This window comes from Tachypleus tridentatus, chromosome 8 (genome assembly GCF_004210375.1).
Source record: "Tachypleus tridentatus isolate NWPU-2018 chromosome 8, ASM421037v1, whole genome shotgun sequence".
Classification (NCBI taxonomy): Eukaryota; Metazoa; Arthropoda; class Merostomata; order Xiphosura; family Limulidae; genus Tachypleus; species Tachypleus tridentatus.
Genome location: NC_134832.1, coordinates 65,875,147 through 65,896,919, shown reverse-complemented (window position 1 = coordinate 65,896,919; position 21,773 = coordinate 65,875,147). Strand labels below are relative to the sequence as shown.

Sequence of the window (21,773 nt, the reverse complement as noted above, 5' to 3'; positions counted from 1 at the left end):
TTTCACTTGTACCCGTATTTTACGGTTATTACGGTTAGTGTAATTCGATTAGAGTTTATCCACTTCGTATACGTTTTCATACAACACATCATCGAAACAAACACTGGTTTATTTTACAATGTGCAGCAAAACTAGAGAATACGATTTTTAAATCTACTGAATTTAAACTAATCAGTTCTTATGCTTTTTGGTAGAACATAATGTTTGGAAATAGTTCAAGTAACAAAGTAGTGAAATTCTTGTAGACGAACAAAAAGTAGTGCTAATGTTTTATTTGACTCTTTATGGAATACAGTTGACAGTGCGGGAATGAAATAAATTATGTAGCTGTAGAAAAGGTTTTTCATTCAAACCAATAAACTTTAATGTTTTCTTTTCAAAACAGATAATTACAGAATACAATAATAATGGTAAAGTTACGTTAATGAAACAATAATCACAATACGGACTATAGCTGACAAGAAGATATAATTATATCACAAGTTTTAATATTTTATATACACTATGTGTACGCTGAAGCGTTATTGCACATCCAGGTGTAATATTTTACGAACGTAAAAACTCATGCAATACAAATTAATGTAAGGCGATATATTGTAGTTATCTAACTTTATACGGCGTACCTACTTAAACATGCTTCATATGATTTCAATTAACATATAATATTTAATAGTTCTCAGGCATTTCTACACTTACGTGTTTATTTTATTTAATATGAACATGATTTTTACACATACACTTAATTTACCTATTTGGGATTCTATGCAATGATGGCATACATCGTTAAGATTTGTTATTCAGTAGGTTCAGATAGTTTCAACTAAAATCCATGTATTGAAACAATGTATACGACGCAAATTCTTCCTTTCGAATTGCGAAACTATATATATATTTTGTACATAATTCACATGTTATTTATCTCCATTCTCGCAAATTGGAATAAAACAGGTTAATCTGTTATCTGCGACATATTTCGAGCAGAAATTCCATTTAAACCAATGTTCTTCTGAAATTTATTTTTCTTTTTAAACAAAAAAAAAAATATTTGTTTATAAATACGCCAGTCTTCAGAGCTGTTTGACGTGTCACGTGATGACTTCGTTCAGAATAGAAAGAACGACACAAAGTCCAGAGGACACACCTTGACTGTCTGCCTTGTTTCCACCTTCTGTAAAAACATTGGGAGTGTTATTATGACGAAATTATTTCATGCCTATGAAAAAACAAATTAACCAATTGTTTATTGTTTTTATAACTATTTCATTTGAATACTATTTGCTTAATTACAATAACTCTTAGACATTAATTCTAAACTAAAATGAAACATATTATGTAGCTATAAGCAGCCTAAGCTGATATTTGTGAAAAACAAAATATGAATACCTTCAGAAGAATCGTATAGAAAATTATTAAACATTCCAGCTAAAGACTAAAAGCGAATCTGCTTTATACTGGAAGTAATTTCACCAAATCACAACTTTTCATAATTGAGGCTTCAAGGAACTAAATCAGCTTAAAGTCCTCTATGAAAACCAAAAACTTTCAAAAATCATATTAATATATTTAGAGTTTATTTTCACCCAGTAACTAAATTTTGTATTTTATGGGTTTTATAACTGTCCACTGCTGTAAATAACATTTTAATATAAACGTAATCATAAAACCACAAACTGCTGTATTGGGAAAATAAAATATTATTTCAAACATCATCGAACATTAAAAGCAAATTTTAAGTGGTCATTAGAGCATAAATAACAGAATAAGACTAGGGTATTTAAAAGGCAGCTGATCTTTTTTAACATTCATAGCTCGAGAAATGGTCATCATAAAGCATTAATATTTAGCAGTTTCTAATTCAGTTATTACAAATGTGATTCATATATTAAAAGTAATTATCATTTAAGGAGTGCTTATCATAAAAATTGCACAGGGTACACATTATTAATCTTCAATGTTGCCGTCATTCAGGCGCAAGAGAACATGGTAAACATCTGTACATAATTTTCAATTTACAACAGTTGCACTTGACGTAGTAATATCCAAATTTTCAGGCTTTTTGAAGTAGAACTATAGCGAAATGAAGTAGTAGCAAGATCTGGAGACCGTTCTGGCCATGTATTGGGAAAATTTCTATCTTATTTAATTGATTCCTCAAAACATAGTTATAACTTGGAGGTAGACGTCATGCAGAGTGGTGTAACATCTTATGACAGTTTTGTTGAAAACTCATTTTCTTAAATACAGGAATAACAGCCTGTGTGAAGTTCTACATCAATCATTTCGTTTTGTTTAGTTTTTATCGTCCTTCTATAATCTACAGTTCTGTAAGAATCTCTCTCTTCAGTCGTAGACCAGTCTAGATAGACTCTCATTGCAGCACCAATTGTTATTATCATAGCTGTAGCATTAAAAAATATAACTTTATGGTCATGCTAGACCTCTTTAGTTCCCAATATACATATTTCACTACCAACACACGTAGGGACATTCATTCTAGCACTAAAACCACCTTTTTCACAATTTAATTAGTTCGCCTATCAAATATTATAGCTCAGCTATTATTCATTTTCGAGTTTGAAAATTATAATAGTTTCATTATATTTATAATAAGCCTGTAATTTCAGTTTTGTTTTTCTCTAGACTTAAAATTCGTGTGCTAACCAGAATACTGATATTAGAACCACCAAGCATAACCGTAGTTATATTATAGGCATTATGTGTAACTGTAGGCACTTTGTGTTCTAAATAAAATATTAGAACAATCGAGTAGAAATTAAGGTACTTTACGTGTTTAATCAGAAAGCCCACATAAGAGCCATCGTGTGTAACAATACGCACTTTCTGTATTAATCATAATGCTGGCGTTAGATTTATAAATGCAACGTAAACAAGGAAAAATAATGAAAATTCAACTTAAGTATATTTCACCTTATTTTCTAGTACTAAACATTATTTATATATGTAAAATCGGCTCGTTTGGGTTGAGAAAATATTTATGTTCGCTCTTCTACGTAAAATATTTTCTCAACCCAAACGAGCCGATTTTACATATATCTTTCTCTACAAGTGGGTTTTTTCGACATCACTGATTATTAAACATTATTTAGTCTTTATAATAAAGCCTGAAAAAAAATTGCTCCGTCATAGAGCAAAAATGGTTAAAATTAAATGGTTTTGATTTTACATTTTTAAGACAGCTTCACAGGAATTACTTTTATACGAATGGGCCTTTTTTCGGCTGAAAAGAATAAGCTGTACAAGTGATTATTCATGTATAAGAATGAGTCATAGAAATGACTCAATGACAATTTATACAGTTGTACTGGCTTTATTTATTAGCTCAAAGGACGGATACAGAGCTACTAAGGCGATGTAATATTTCATAATTACTCATCTCTTGTGGCAACAACTCTCCTGCTTTTAAAACTTTGTAGGTTTTATTTTTCTGTTTGTCTTTGCTTTAATTGAACCTTGTAGTTAATGTCAAAGTTGCCCTTGTTTCTTGTTGATGGAACTGTGAAAGTAAATAAAACCTTATTTAAGAGAATAAGTGATTATAAATATTACTTTAGGTGAAACAAAGATATGATTATATTATATAGTTGATGAATTTTCCTTTTGTTGTTTTTCACTTACTTTTCTATCACTCAAATCTCATGATATCTTTTTTTTTTCTTATACATATGACATGTATTTCACACGACGCTAATCCCTGGTGTCACCATTTTAGAAAGGTACTGAAATAAATCTAGATATCCAATGCACTTGAAAAAAGTAAGTAGAAGTTTGTAGTTTTACTTTGTTAAGTATTTGTTGTTGTTCATGTAACTTTGTATAAATTTCAATGTTTCTTTGTTTTTATATCTTTACTTGTATTGTCAGTGCAGGCAACGTATTCTAAAACATTCACGTTTTACATAAAGTTTTGTTTTTATAACAAATCCTTTTCAAATTTGGAGCAAATTTAGTAGAGTTAACAATATAAAAATAACCTTGTTTATCTGGGTACACTATATATTTTATCCAACGTACACAATCTCATTAAAATGACATTAAACTCTTGCACAATACTTAGTGGGAGTTAAACACAGCATATATTTTAAATTCAATACTCAATTGTTCAAAAAGCTATGAATTTATTTTTGTTTTGTTTTTCATTTTTATAATTCAATTTTAATGTTGGAAGAACAGGGAAATATAATTTATATAGCCAGTTTGTGCTACGGACTTTAAAATTTTTTGTAAGGAAAAATATACTATCGCTGATATCAAATTTTATTAGGTTTGAGATAAGATGCCAACAGCTTTATTTCCATATCTAGATATACATCACCCACTTGACGCTTCCACCGATTCCTTTGATTTGATGCTTTTGCTTTCACGGATGTTTGAGCCATCGTAAAACGGAGAACTTTCTTCTGAAAAACCAAACATTGCACAAAAACAGTTAATTCAATAGAAATTAAAACACTTATTCTATAAGTTCTAAATGTTTCCTCTTCAACCCTAGAAAGACAAATCTTTTCTGTGTCATCAAACTAACAAGTTATGTATACATATAGTATATTATTCTTTATATGTATGTATGTGCATTTAAAACTTCTGTTTGAACAAATAATAGTTTGAGTAAACAGAACAGCACTAGTACCTAGTGATGTCGAGAAACCCACTTGTAGAGAAATTTATATGCAAAAACGGCTCGTTTGGGTTGAGAAAATATTTTACATAGAAGAGCGAACAACGTGAATTATTTTGTTTGAAATCTGTATATAAAGTATGTATGTTGATTACAATAGTTCTAAAGTAAAAAAGCTAATTACCAGAGCACAAATATAACAATATCAAGGACTTGAACAATATTTTTTTCTTAGTTCATCATGGTTTTCAGGCGTTATGATTTTGATGAAACACTATTTGCAGCAATTTCATCACATTGATATACTTACGTGCTAAATATTTGAGTAGGAGAGACCGTAACTGATTATCTTAATTTTTTATTTTTTAATAAAGTGCATCTGTGAACTTTTTCTTTCCTAACTTTCTCAGAAATAAACATGACAGAAGAGCACCCTACGTCTTGACATATCCAGAGCACGGGACAAAATTAAACGCATTATGGGGTAACTTGGCACAGACGAAATTAAATATAAAGCACTTTATTTATAAAAATATATTTATTACATGCCAGGTAAACTACTTTTATGGGGTGTTTGGCAAAGACCCTTCTACAGTAGGTGTCTGTGATTTATTGGCGATAAATTCAAAAACATAAACGAGCAGCACGCACTCCACTTGTTTTCATAATAATATACATACTCAAAATAAGTTAAACGTATGTACAAAACATTCCTTACACTACGGAGGCCATAGTTCTATAAGGTTCTCTTTTTTTTTTTCTCAAAAGTTCACTTGAGCCCATACAATTAATTTATAATACAATTAACAAGCCAAAGTATTTAATCCTATTTCTTTTATCAGACTGTCAGAGTATGTTGTCGTTTAGTTACCGCGATTGTATCCTCTACTTCAAAAATCGTCTACTCTTTCGTATTCCTCAAAATTCGTCTGCCTATCGTTGAAATCCACTCAAATTGATCCAGTTACTTTAGAACATCCTTTGATGAAACAATTTATTCTCCTTATTTCCCACTGAATTGTTAATCTTCCTGTAATATGTAAACCATTAGGCCTTTCACTCCCCCATCTATTAACTTTTCGTTTAACTTCCCGTGGCTTCACTTTAGCTACTTCTGCTACTTTTTCCATTGCTTGCTGCTATTTATACATTTATCACTCAGGCATCTTAGAAATCTCTACATCCTCAATTGCACGCGACGTTCTATAACTTTTACAACAATGACTTACAAACAAAACTTCCAATAATCGTCTGTTTTTTGTATATATAGATCTACTTCCAGTATTCGTCTGCTTTTAACTTTCTTATTCTGAAAACAACAACATCTAAAGAACCAGGAAATATTAACCCACATGATAAATTAATTAACACTACCTGCACTAAATAATATTTTATGTCTTACATTTAATTTGAAACTAAATTGAACTAAAACTTTTTAGCTTTTTCTAACCATAATGTCTCCAAATACAGTCTGAAATTCAAAATAATAGAAATAAAGCAACGCATAGAAGAACTTAAAAAATTAGTGTTGCTATTTTTTTCAGAATTTAACATGAATCAAAATTAGTCAATATATATTTGTGTTAAAAGCATACGAAATATATGTAAATTTCTCATTGTGGGATTGGTTGACACGTGTGTCAATCTGCCTCAAGTGAAATGTGTCAACGTATTCTAAACTGTCATTTTGCAGATGACTTCTGTATGCGTCGTTTCAAACATAGTTATCAAACAAAATTTTGTATCATTAAATAACCGAAAAAAGTCTCTTCCAAGCATTATGTCGCTTAATTTGTCTTAACAACGTATTTAGTACAACACAGTAAAATCTTTGCAGCAGAAAGTATTTACTTACGTGTGTGAAAACATTCATTTTTACTTCTGCACACGACAGAGGCTCCGATCAGAATGAAACTACAACAATAAGTTGCGCATGTTTTGTTGCGATAGTGGTCCAGATATCATGGCTACCAACTTTAGCGTATGAAAGTTACGGGCACTGTGTCAACATGCACTTATGGTGAACCAGCCCTTTTCGTTCTTATTTACAGAGCCCCTCCAGATTTCAAACTGCACCGAGTGTAACGCCTTATTGAACGAAACTGTTTTATCTGATTGTGTAGAAAAATCATGCAAAAAATTAAACTTCTCCTTGTTAGCTGTGTAGATCCTATTTTCAACATATAAAGGGCATATAATGTAATGCATCAACACAAAAAAAAAACATTTTACAACTTTTAACCAAAAAGAAGAATCAATAAACAGATAATAGTTGGAGGCCACGTGGACACCATCAGTAGTTCAAGAGTTATCTAGTCAGATAATAGATTCCAGAAAAAAAAATGTTTTTGAAGAACAGCTGGAGACCGTCGATGGTTCTACAGTTAGGTGGATAGATAGCAGGTTTCAGAAAGGAAAAGTATTCGTGAGGGATTTCTATAACGCTTCACATTTGTAGCATAAATGCAACGTAAGGTATTTTATTTACACTGACACATACAATACCATTTTTGTCACAGTTTGAGGGTTAAGAACAACTTCACCTGATAAGTTCTAGTATTAAACAGCAACCTATAATATGAATAAACAAATAGCTATTGTTTTATTATAAAACTAAAAACGTTTTGTGTACATTTTCACTGTGACCCATCAATATAAAGGTAGGTATTTCATTCAGGGAAAACCTGCTCAGTATTTACAGACTATTTAATGTTTGAAAAATATATATAGTTGAAACAGCATAGGCGACAAAAATATCTGAATTAAATAATAGGTTGAAAAATCGTCAAGTTTTTCTCTTATATATTTATATTTAAAAAAGGATGGATGCGTTTCGCGTCAGCGCTCTTCGTCAGATCGTACAGCCTACGATATAGGCGCATATGCAGAATTCAAAAACGTTGTGTGCATAGTATTTGGTATGTTGAGCATTAAAAGTCTATTCAAAATTAAATCTATTACATAAAAGGTACAAGGAATGTACAGATAAAACAAATATAATTTTTTTGTAAAGTAAAGGAAAAATGTAAATATTTAGAAAAGAAAAGCGTTCATTTAAACCAGATGGTTGTGGGGTCCCCAGATTGTAGACTAACCTTCTTTCGGGTTGTTTTCTGTTGTTAATGTCTGTCAGAACACTAATAAGTCCCAGAATCAAAAGTCCTCAACAAAATAGTTGCTGCTGATGAAATGTTTTCCTATGGCTATATCTTGATTCTGCGGTTTAATATGGTTTATATATTCTGGTGTTCGATCACTTGTTTGTTGTAAGTTGTATGATCGGAAGAGCAGCATTAGCTCGAAACATCACCATTTTTTAAATATAAATCTTAAAAAAACTCGGCGATTGTTCAACGTGTTAATTATTGTTTAAAAACAGACAATAATACCTCTAGATGTATAATGCTACTGATTAACAGATTGCAGGGAAGTATATGTGGAGTCCAAAAGCTACGATATGTAGAAGATTGTCCGTAAGAAATATTTCTGACTCTCAGGTTATACGAATAATTGTTTTCTTATATAATTAGATATATAAGATAAATTTCTAAGATAAATTTTAGACGATCCTTGTAATTAATGTAGTATTAGCAAAGTGCTACATTAAACAATTACGCCATGCCCAAAGGGAAGTACTGCTGGTGGTATGATTGCTTTCAATTAAAATAATATTGTATTATATACATATATATGTTATTTACATATTGTATTTATATCTGTTGATGTATGTGCATATGACCGGACGTTAAGAAAACTACAATGTGTAATATCATAAAATATGCTAATTAAAAAGTATCAATAACAGAAAATATAATCGTTCTTCTTTCAGCGTTGTCAGCAATGATATTTCTGAATTACATATTCAATACTTCACGTAGTTCGGTTAACGCAGCAATGGCTTAATGTTAATATTTTATAAATATACAATACCGATAATCCTACTATACAAACTTGTTTTATATTCTTTCTAAAATGGTTAAAGACTGTTTTAGGTTCTCTCGAACATTCTCCCAAAGCTACACAGGGTATATCGGCGCTAACCGTTTTTCATTTTGAGCTTACAGACTAGAGAGAACACAGTTAAATGTATCTCAGCATGGCTGTTATTTTTATTAATTAATATTAATAAATTTATTAAGCAATAAATTAGACACAAAAAATCAAATAACAATATAAAACCATCAACAAAGAGTTAACTCGTCCTGTGATGGTTAAACACATAATAAAGTAAAATCAAAACTTACAAAATCAAAATAAAATTCCCAGAATATTATCATCAGTATTTAAGATCCATTGTTTTAAGTATTTCTTTTGATTAACACGATTAATAGAAGATCTTATACTATAAGGAATAAAATTATGAATACGAGGTGCCAAATAAAGATATTGATGAAGTGTAACTGTTTTACGTGGTGTGGGTACATTAATTGGAAAAAAAGATTGAAGTCGTGTAAAATATGAAGTGACTTTAAAAGGCCTATTAAAAGAAACATGCATTGTAGATAAAGCTAAAAAATATAAATAAAGTTTATCATATGAAAGAGGGGAGTTAAATTTACTGAAATCGGTATCAAGCCTATGGGTAAAAATAAGAGAGAAAACACTTTTTTGCAACTTGTGAATAGGAATTAAAAAAGTCTTATATGTGCCACCCCAAATTGAAATACAATATTGTAAGAAAGATTGAAAGAAAGCATAATATACACTTAACAAAATATGATAAGGAGCACAATGACTAAGTTCAAAAATTAGCATAGAACTATATTTTAATTTATTAACTAAAGAATTAATATGAAATTGCCAATTTAATTTTCGATCTAAAATAATTCCTAAATATTTAACAAAGGAAACTTGAGTCAATTTGGGACACTTACAATTAGGGTAAGTATAACAATCACTGGAATGATAAAAAATAGAAGGAAAAGCTGGAATGACACCATAAAGGTTAAACTGAAGAAGAAAAGATTTAGATATATTTAAGGATAAGCCATTACAGAAAAGCCAATTTTTAATTTTATTAAGATCACTAGAAATAATGGCTTCATTAATTAGATTTGGCTTACTATAAACAACAGCATCTTAACCTGAAGATGAGCTAGGAAGATCAAAACGTTGTTCTCTCCTTATCAAAAGTGTTAATACCCATAACAAACGTTCTGAGATACATTTTTATTTCAAGTGGGTTTCTCGTCATCAAGAAGAGAAGGTAGTTAGCAAACAGCACTCACTGCCAACCCTTCGGCTATCTTACTAGAAAAGTGGGATTTGGTTGATACCTTCATAACACACCCATAGCTCTAAAGTCGAAAGTGCATTTTTTTCTTTATTTTGGCGGAAACAGGACGTAAACCTTTAGTATTTATATTCACAGTTCAGCACGCTAGTTTAATAGGCCACGCTCATTTCGATGGTAGTTATTAGTAGCTACAAATAATTAAATTGTTGAAAATGAACTTAGGAGACAGTAAATATTTCTAAATTACACTAAATTTGGAGAGCCTCACGGTGGGTCAGCCATAAATTTACAGACTTACAAGTCCAGAATGTATATTTCTTGTAAATTTGAGATGACATGAAGTTGTTGACAGCAAGAATGACTCTAGCCTTATCAAGACCGCCAGAGATATTCTAGAAACATTTTGTTAGGCTGTACTGCCAAGAGTTATGTGATAATAAAGATAATTGTTTGATTCAGGAATGAAAATGTTTAATAAAACAGGAAAGGAATACTTGGTGTATTATACATAAAGGTTATTATTTCAATGTTCCGATATTGCTACTGTTACCACATTCAAATATCATTTTCCTTAGAGTTAAAACTAAAACACACATCTAGGAGATGTTTTGGCCTTCACATAATTAGGAAACTAAGTAAGACTGAAAGTAATCTCAGTTAAGATTAGAATTAATTTGTGATTGATGACTTGTCCGATTCTTGTGAAAGAAGCAAATATTGACATCTTGTCCAGCTGAATTTGGCTATAAGCGACATTTCGCAATAGCCTTGTTTGGGTGTCTCAAATAAATAATTTAAATAAAAACACTAAGTCACCTGTCTCAAATCCAATAAGAATAATAGTTTCAAACTCGCTTTATAATTTATGAAATAGAAATACGACAATTTTCTACTGAAACTGTACTTACACGTTTATAGATTCACGAATAAACTAATGAATCTTAAATCACACATAAAGAGAGGTTTACTTTCAAAAGTGTCATCAGTTGCACCACACAGTTCTAGTCAAACTTTACATAAAGGTCGGAATCATCAGATCTTTTCACGATGAAGAAATCTACTTGAAGTAAAAATGTATTCTAAAGACGGCTGGTATGGGTATTAAAACATTGATTAGAATAAACTACGGAACAACGTTCCAGCCGTCTTAAAATACATCAAGTCATTTGTATCAGATTTTTTTTTATACGAGTAACTTAATTCGTTGTTAGCACGAGACCAAGTTTTTTTTTCTAGAAAGTATTAGATCTATTTGTTTCCAAACTGAAACAACCGAAGCTCTCACCAAATTAGTATAAGTTTAATATGGAATACCAACACAATGTTTCGGTAAACAACCTTTTATCTGGTTTATAGTGAGCAAGATTTCTAATCTCAGCGTTTAAAATCACTGTCAAGATTTTGTACTACGTACATAAACAAACTATTTAGATAATATTTTGTTTGGCATCATCCAACTAGGCCCGGCATGGTCAGGTGGTTAAGGCACTCAGCTCGTAATTTCAAAGTCATGGGTTTGAATCCCCGTCACACTAAACATGTTCGCCCTTTCAGCCGTGGGAGCATTATAATGGTACGGTCAATCCCACCATTCCTTGATAAAAGAGTATACCAAGAATTGGCGGTGGGTGGTGATGACTAGCTGCCTTCCTTCTAGTCTTACACTGCAAAATTAGGGACGGCTAGCGCAGATAGCCCTCGTATAACTTTGCGCGAAATTGAAAACAAAATCAAAAACCAAATCATCTAACTACGTGACGGGCTATGGTATTGAATGAAACGCCTCTTGTGGCAAAAGAACTATAAGTTTACAATGATATTTTTACACTTCTCTGATTTTAAATCCGTTACGTCTGGTACGGTTTGTGTTCATCAGCACTCATATGCAAAACCACTATTATAAAGAGAAACAGACACACATACATACATATATATGGTTGTAAAACAGTTAATACTAGAAACGAAACTATATTTCACCTGTAAAATACATATCATTCATGGAAATTGAGTTTTCTTTTGCAAAACTGAGAATTTTTTTCCTACTTGGATATTGCTTACGTAGATTTTTCTTTAAAAAAGCCTTTTACATGTTTTTATTTTCTTTTTTCCTCGTTTTATATCAGAACACATCTTCATATTAGAACATCTATTACTTGGTATAAACATTTAGCATTATTTAGATATATGCACATTTCAGCCGCTGCATAAGGGTTCATAGAACGGCTCTGAGTTCTGTTTGATTTTGTTTTCTGAAATACAAGATTTTAGCTTATAGCTCCATCATTTCTTAAACTATTCGAAATCTAATTACAGTTTTGGACTCAGGAGGTTAAACCCGTTCGACGGATTTATTTGTATACACCAATGGTCTTGTATGTTAATTTACTCTAATCTTATATGAAAGAATTTCAACTTGAGGGTAGGCTGGTAGAGATCCTGATCAGTAATAAAATTAAATCTTGTGCACTTACGCACCAAGCTTAATATTGCGGGTGCATAAAAATAGAGCTAATAAAACGGAAAGGAAAATACCTAATATATCAATTTATTCTAATCATGCTTAAAAGGATTTCAAGTTTCGCAGCTACTGAGGATTCCCTTTTGTTTGTTTTTGACAATCGTTTTTTTTATCCTTGAGTTTGCACTTTACTGCATATAAATATATGCACATAGTTATGATTGAACATGAGAAAGAGGCGCATGTATTTTTCACTTCGTAGACTTATTTTCACAGTAGTGTTAACCTACACTGCTGGCCAAAATCTTAAGGCCAATGAACATAAATCAGCCACTTATTTGAGTAGAGCTTCGAAAGATGAAAACAAGAAAAGGGAAAATAAAAATAAAGAACTTTTTAGCAATTAACAGGGAAAATGTGAACACTGTGAAATTAGCCTAAATACTAGCTGGTCAAAACTTTAAGACCATACAAAAAAGAAGTCATAAACAGGGTAGGAAATGCCAAAAAAAGAGGTCTCAGTAGTGAGTTTCATGGCCATCACTGCGAATAACTGCAAACATTCGCTTTGGCATGATCAATATAAGCGTTTGCAAAAGGATAGCTGGAATGTTATTCCAAGTGGTGAAGATGGCTTTACGAAGATCGTGCACTGTTGGAATTGACGTCCATTTCTATAGACTTCCCTTGCTATCCACTCCCAAACATTTTCAATGAGGTTCAGTTCGGGCGAGCACGCTGGATGGTCCAAATGTCTCCTTATCGTGCCAGTAACGTTGGAAGCTATCTGGACTATTCAGGTTAAATTGTTTCTCGTCAGAGAACAAAACCTTCGTCCACTTTTCTACGTCCCATGTTTGGTGCTTCTCAGCAAAGTTTAACCGAGCTGTTTCGTGGTGTGTAAGGAGGCGTGGCCTTTGAAGACGTTTACGGTTTTTAAAGCCTTTCTCTCGTATATGCCGTCTTATTGTTCTTGAGCTACATTTTGCATCCGTAAGGGTCTTAATGTGGTTCAACGATCGGCTGGTGTCTTGTAGGACAACCCGTCGAATCCTCCTGCTCAACGCCGGCAAAATTTTTTGGGCCGACCACTTGAAATTCTCGTTTCGTATTCCTCAGGGTCTTTTAAGAAATTTGCAACAGCAGTTTTACTAAGCCCAGTCTCACCAGCGATGCCACGTTGAGAGAGACCTTGCGTTTTCAGCTCGAGAATTCGGCCACGTTCAAACTCTTTAGCCTTTGCCATGTTTTCACCCAATGTAACGCAGGAGATGTCAGTGAGAGATGTTGACAACGCTTATGCTTGAACACAAATTACTAAATTTCGTTACGTGTTTACCGATTAACGCTTCGTTTCAGTATGGTCTTAAACTTTTGACCAGCTAGTATTTAGGCTAACTTCATAGTGTTCACATTTTCCCTATTAAATGCTAACAAAGTTTTTTTATTTATTTTCCCTTTTCTTATTTTCATCTTTCGAAGCTCTACTTAAATAAGAGGTTGAGTCTAACAATGCAAAGTGCATATTTTGTGTTTATGTTCATTGGCCTTAAGATTTTGGCCATCCGTATATTGTCATTATTGATCCACTTTTAATGCTGACGAAACCTGTACAGCCACAAAGTTAAGTAAAAGTCGTTTGACATCACTTCACTTCCTCATGTTTTATTCTGATTAGTATATTTATGGATTAACTGTACTGAAATATTGCTAAAAGGATACTAAATGAAACATTTAAATTAGTTACATACACCAAATAACAATTTCAATGGTAAATATGGAAATTGAAACGTTCACTTATATATTTTTTTACTGCCAGTATACAAGTGGTAAATGATTCATAACAAGTTAATGAGATAGAAAGACAATTGTGAACTTAATAAGTTTCATTATATGATTTGTTTGGAAGAGTCTTCAACATATGTTTACACCAAAAAATGTAACTAAGGTTTATTGACTGCAGTAAATAACTGCAAAAAGAACTAAGACGAATATAAACGTAAGAGAGGAGTACGTAGGATATCATCACTATTTTTTCAATCATAGTTTAGAACAATCTTTTTTGCTTCTCTCCAAAAGAAGGAATAGTTATCTGTTTACATCATCTTTTATTTCAAGTGGTGATGCAAAATACTGATATTTGAAGTATAACATCTTACATGACGGAAGTAAAGACTAAATGAACTGCAGAAGACATTTGTATTATGAAAGCGTTTTTTTTTATTTCGTACAAAGTTACACGAGGTTCTTTAGCACTAGCAGTCCCTAATTTTCAAGTATTAGATTAGACCATTGTTCTTCAAACTGTGCTCCGCAATAGTTATCTGGGGATCCGTGAGAAAATTTTAGAAAGTTAATATTTTTTCCTAAAACTATCAAATTGAATCAGAATATGCTGTACAAAAATGTAAAATATATCTTTAATATAACACGTTTATCGTGTATTGGGCTTTTTAATATTTTATTCTGCTTAACACCAGACGATTTTATTTAGCTCAGGGGAAGTTTTCGCGGTGAAAGTGTAAATACAATCTCAATTAACTTCGACAGTGGCACCACTGGTTGCTAAAAGACATGGCTCCATCTCAAAGTCCCATGCGTCATTGGAGGTGCAATATATCCTAGTCATTTTCGTATGAAACATCGGTCAACCCTGGGTAGTAATGCCAACTGTCTTAAAAGCGAGATCTGGATTAGCAATTAAATCTCAAACGAAATATAACAAAATGAAACTTGTCTAAATTACAAACACTGTGATGCAGTTACAGGCAGTATCAGTTGTTTTAATTTCGACGTATATCTATATGAAGTATAATTATATTTATGATAATTATAATTGGTAATTACTAGGTTAGGCTAGATTCGTTGTAGTTTAATTAGACAAATTTGGAACCAACGAGCTCTATGACGTCATACGCCTGCATGACGTCATGTTTCATTTTGTTTAATTTCGTTCGAAACTTAGAAGGACGTTGCAAGAAAGATCTTGCTTAATATTTTGTTATTTGGCTTTACAATTTCTGTTTAAAGAAAAGGAGAATTAATAGGTTACCCTTTTCCTTCAGAAAAATATGTTATTCTAGCGACCTAGCCTTTTTTCCACAAATCTCTATTTCTGACTTCGTTATGGCAACACTGATCTTAGGTCAGCATGCCATTTTTTGATAATAGAACACAAGTACTTAAACGAGTTTTCATTAAGAAGTTGTTTTGTGTTCGTAAAAATACTTTTGAAGTGCCAAAAATATAAGAATACCTTTTTAGACAAATTAATAATTAGTTGCCACCCTTATAATGGATAAGTGGTTGAATGTCAGTAATAAATCTGATACGAGTAAAAATCTCCCAAGGCCTAGGCCTAATACAAATTTATCAGTGTTATCGTCGTGTGTAAGCACTTCAATGCAGAATGATACAAATACCGAAACAAGAAAAAAAATATGATGCAAGTTTTATTGAACATGGTTTTACATGAACAGGTAATGAAGATGGACCTAATGGGTTGTGTGTTGAATGTGGAACAGTAGTTTGCATCCAGGAAAGTTAAAACGGCATCTAGAAACCAAGCACTCCCAATTAAAAATCCAACTTCCGAATATTTCAAAATAAAGTGTTTGCAATTAAATACAAGAACAGCTATGTTTCGTTCGTTTGTCCATCAAGAGAAAAAATGTGCTCTTATTGCTTCATATCGTATTAGTTACCGTATTGCAAAAGCAGGTGAAGCCCATACAGTTGCAAAAGATTTGATAAAACCATGGGCAAAAGATTAGGTAAAGTGCACGATTGATAAGAAATTTCTTAAAATTATTAATTCTGCGCCTTTTTCTGACGACTCGATTTCTTGAAGAATCAAGGATATGTCAGCAAATTGTTTAACGGAGTTAATAAGGCGAGATGGAAGAATCAATAGATGTCGCAGGTTATGCGATGTTGCTTGTGCTTTTTCGCTATATTCACGAAGCTAGTTTTCAAGAAGACATGCTAATTTGCAAATCTTTGCCTACTCAAACAACAGGCGAAGAAAAATTTAAACTGATCGATTTATTTATGGGAGAACATGAGATCCAATGGTAGCTTTTCTCAAGTATTTGTACTGATGAGGCTTCAGCTATCAACGGAAAATTTTCAAGCGCAGTGGCACGCATAAAATAGAAAAAAATCCGACATCGAGAGTATCGATTACTCTCTTCATCATCGTACATTTGCAATGAAACGAATGCCAGAAGACGTAAAAGAGGTATTGGATCATGTCATAAAAACAGTTAATATTATAAAATCAAGACCACTCAATGCGAGAATCTTCAGTTTACTCTGTGAGGATGTGAGAAGTGTGCATAAAAATTTGCTGCTTCATACTGAAATCCGATGACTTTCTCGATTTTACGAACTGCGTGAGGAGATAGATTTTTTTTTATCTGAATGCCATTTTGAACTTGTATACAAATTAAGAGACAAACGCTGGATACAGAAAGCGGCTTACCTTTCGTGCGTATTTGCCTACCTAAATGAAGTGAATGATACAATGCAGGGAACCTGGGTAACGTACTTCAAAGCTCAGAGAAAAGTAAAAGCGCTTCAACGGAACTTTGAACTTTGTGGTAAATGTATACTTATGGAAAAACTTGATTGCTTCGAAAATCTCTGTGGTTTTTCCCTTATGAAATTTCCTGAAGCGAAGATGCAAAAATTTCAGTCTTGCAACATATATCTGAGTTGTGTACAAATATTGGGTTGTACTTCCCTCTTTACTTAGTAAAATTGGTGTAGATTTAAAATCCCTTTGTTGACTCTGCAAATACCAACGATTTGCTTTTGAAAATGAAAAAACATCTTATAGAAATTTTAACTGATTACACCCTAGAAAAAAAATTTCAGCAGGAAGAAATTACACAATTTAGGATTCAAATGGCCGTGGAATTCCCTGAAACAAATAACAGTGTTTTGAAAATTCTGATGCGTTTTCCAAAAACATATCTTTGTGAGCAAATATTTTCACTGTATACAGCTACAAACACCAAATCTAGTAACATTGAAGATAACTTGCGCTTACAGGTAACAACCATAACTCCAAATATTGAACTACTTTGTGAATAAAAGCATGCCCATCCGAACCGCTAATAAATAAATAAGTACACTGTACTTTTACTCATATAAATTTTGCAAACAAAAATATTTGAAGAAGTAGAAGTATTTTCTTCAAATATTGGTATTTTTAAGAAATATATATTCTAAAAGTTTGAAGTAAACTTTATCTGGTGCTAGTGACCAATTGTTTATATTTTTAATGTTTTCTTTTAACAAGGCTCCAGAATGTTTTTTCTTTCTTACGTGAAACTTTGCAGGTCTAAAAAAGTTGGAGAAACCCTGGATTAGGCGAATAGTAATTAGTCAGTATAATATACCGCCGACTCTTGGTCTTTTCTTGTTAGATCGAATAATGAGATTTAAACATTACTTTTATATTTCACTCACAGCCCCAAAGTGTGGAGCGTGATTTTTTTAAGCGTTATCTCGATACGAACAACGTGTGCATGCTAAACACCGAACAACGCTAGGCACGAAGGTACTGAAACCAATACCATGTTATTAAAATATAATTGAATTAAAATAAAGTCATAGATTTCCCAATACTAAATAATAGTGTATGTATTTAAAAACACGGTGTTGGATTTATGTAGCTTTCACCATTGAATAAAAGTTTATCTCTACAGCTTATTAATAAATCTTCGCGCCCGCGTCGCGCTAAACATGCTCGCCCTCCCAGCCGTGGGGGTGTATAATGTGACGGTCAATCCCACTATTCGTTGGTAAAAGAGTAGCCCAAGAGTTGGCGGTGGGTGGTGATGACTAGCTGCCTTCCCTCTAGTCTTACACTGCTAAATTAGGGACGGCTAGCACAGATAGCCCTCGAGTAGCTTTGTGCGAAATTCCCAAAACAAACAAACAAACAAATTATTAATAAATCACTCGAATCAAGAAATCAGACTCTATTTATCAAAATAATTTTTATTTCAAAAAAAGTTTGGTTCTCTTAAACTAATAATTTAAAATATAGACTATCAGAATTGAAAATAAGACGAAAAAGAGTATATACAAATATATATATATATAAAAATATCAATCGAGTTTTATACTCTGAAAAAATACTTCATTGTGAGTATCAACTAATGAAATCCCTTGTAGAAAATGAATATTTTTTGTTTTTATATGATTCATTCATCCTGCATTTCGTTACATGCGATAAAACTCAATATTTCACACAACAGAATTTTCTAGTTTTAGAATAATCAGAAGTTAGAAAAATAAACATAATTGAACTCTTTGATATCAAACTTTGTTCAAATTGCGAATTATTGACCAAAAATGTAAGACTGTTTTAAACAAATTATTTTAAAATTTTGTCAATAAACGTTAGATTGAATTTACAAGTACGTGTTTACAAACTTGTTCAAATGGTAAAATAACAAGCGGGATTTGCATATCCATAATAAATTTAATGTTGTGCATGAGGATTAAATCAATTATTTTTAGTTTACTTTTTGTTTTTATTTATTTTCTAATTGCTAAAGAGCAATTACAGCAAAATAATTATAATACTATTGTTTCTATTACTTTCTCTACTCTTCCCGTTTCTACTGTGCAATCTGTTGAAGGAAATATTTAAACTGATACGTTTCTTTATATCTATGAATTTGTCCAAGTGAATAATTCATAAATTTTCTACTGTTCTGAATTTTGTATAAATTAATAAATAAATTAAGTTGTACGTTCTCATTACAAATAGAAATACAAGTGTATTGTTTAAGAAAATAAAAGTGCACGGTGGTCATTGATATAGACCTGTGGTAAACTTGAAGTATGCTTAATAACCCGAAAAAGCACATATATCATCAGTATTGTTAATTTTTTATATATCATTTGGTAAACGATATTGATATGATGTATCTACAGTCTGTACTATGTTGACAGAATACTTGTGATATGACCCATGAGTCTTTCTGTCTAGATTTATGCTGAATTACTTCTTAAAAAATGATAAATAAATAAAAAAAATTATAGAAAAACTTCGAGAGAAAAATATTGAAACTGGCAACACAAAACTAAAATGTCTCAAACGTTATAGAACGGGTCACTAAAATGGGCTATTTAACTTTACAGATTCCTTATACGTGAGAAGATGTTTGAAAGTTAGATTTACCCCATGTTATAGTGAAAGTCTTCAGTAGGACAGCGACATCAACTAGTACTACGTGTCTTGATGGACATTTTGGGTTTTAAGTAAGAATGTAAAACCGTTAAAACGAAAAAAGTTACATTTCAGAAACAGCCTATAATCTTTATAAATGCATATCCCAACATTAGTACCTTTATTTTCCTTTGTAAAATTTATATATTGTTTTCATAACTTTTCGGTCCACATAATACGTTTCATGGACCATTAATTCTTGTAAGCACATGTTGAAATCACGTCTCCGCATAAACTAAAATTTTATCTCAAGCAACACGCCTTCCATTCAATACTGCAAGCACACAAAACCCGTCGAATAACTAGAACTAAAAGGAAAACTGTCTTAAAGTAAAACACTTTTATAGCAAAAAATTATACATACACCGTTGTGCAAATTAATTGAAACAAATAATCATTTTACAATATTTTCAGCATGGCGACCGGTGTAGGCTCGCTGGACCCGCTGATTTCCTTTAATAGTCATTTTTTCACACAGACGGCGTCATTAGCTGTGTTTTGCAGTACGGTTGATCTATTTTTGGGATATATGACGAAATTTTGAGGAATATTACGTCATTCAAAATTGCGTCAGAAGAGCAAGGAGACCAGTCAAAAAACAACTTCTTACCAACTCAATGAAGAAAAAACGGTATCAATGGGATCTGAAATACAAGAACTGGACGCAAGAACAATGGAGGAAGGTGTTATTCAGTGACGAGACTCATTTCTTCGTACAGGGTCAAAGAAGTCTGCATGTTCGCAGATCTCCAGGTGAGAAATTTTGAGAATCTCACATCAATCAGTTCGTAAAACATCTATTGAAGAAGATGTTTTGGGGCTTTTTCAGCTACTATGGCATCGGAGGCTTACATATCGTAGAAGGTATGATGCGAGGACCACAGTACATTGAAGTTTTGCAGAGAAGAGTCGTTCCAGAATTGAAAAAGAGATTTCCAGATGAATCTGGCATTTTTCAGCAAGATCTGGCTCCGTGCCACACATCGAAACTTGTGAAGAATTTTATGACTACAATGCGAATAAAGGTGCTAGACTGGCCTAGAAACTCTCCGGACTTACATCCTATTGAAAATCTTTGGGCAATTTGTAAAGAAAGACTTCGGGGAAAAGACTGTCCGACGAAAGATAAGCTAATTGAGGCCATAATTGAGGTGTGGTACCACGATCCAAAAATTAGTAAAGATTGCAGTCAACTTGTGGACTCGATGCTAAAGCGGATTAATGATCTTCTGAAAAATAAAGGCGATCATATCATGTATTAATTTGTGAGTAATTTTTGGATTCTCAGAAATAAAACGCAAAAAATTGAAAAAAATCGTAATTTTGCGTCTTTTTTCAATTAATTGGTACAAGGGTGTAAGTAGAAAGCCACCAAACTGTATATATCATTTTTACACTGACATGCAGAAATGTACTCACTCCAAGAACTTGTCTCCATCGTAGTAGAACATAACTTTGGAAGCGTTAAGGTGGGTATCGAGATTGGCTTTGGAATATCTGGATTGTAGTAAACAGATAATGAAAGTTTAATCGAAAACATTATATTGCACTCTATATTCAATTAATTAGATAAACAGAGAAAAAACACACTAATTACACGTTATCTCTTAATAACATTGTATTATTATAACTCCATGTAATGGCAAACACTCCACCATCATCAGTCAGAAGTATGCTTGATCGGTGTTTACATTGTTGGTTGTTTATGGATAAATCTACCTTCATTAGTGGTAGAAGATCAAACTTGATCCAGAACAAACCAATAAAAACGAAAGGGCTTTCTTTAAAATATCCTTTATGACATAGTTTATTTATGAGACAGGGAATACCCTTTATTCTTTGTTTATGAATATTTCAACCACCCTTTCCTGTCAAAAAAGTTTGTTATAAACCATACCATTACACCACGTGTCTTCTTTTAAATTTCAAACTATTTGAAAGATATCTTAACTAAACTAGACAGTTTTCTCAAAGTAAAAATAAAAAACAATTTATCATAAAGTGAAAATTAAAATTATTAAACTTTATCTATTACAGAAACCTCGGTTGGGAAGTTTATAAGGTTTGTTTCATTCTATTATCAGACATTTCACTCTCTCAATTATATCAATCGCACACTTTGCACTTGAACTACTTTCTGCACTCTCTATTTTCGTATTATTTTCATGAAAATTATAAATGCGATATTTCTAAA

At 32.1% G+C, this 21,773-nt stretch overlaps 1 long non-coding RNA gene across 1 annotated transcript; it reads right to left on the bottom strand.

Annotated features, from left to right (window-relative positions):
• Positions 1 to 925: 925 nt before the first annotated feature.
• LOC143224164 (uncharacterized) lies at positions 926 to 6,592 on the bottom strand. The gene is made up of 3 exons (XR_013013247.1): positions 6,492 to 6,592; positions 4,338 to 4,418; positions 926 to 1,168 (listed from the first exon to the last, which is right to left on the bottom strand). It is a non-coding gene; the product is annotated as an uncharacterized LOC143224164 (long non-coding RNA).
• Positions 6,593 to 21,773: the final 15,181 nt, after the last annotated feature.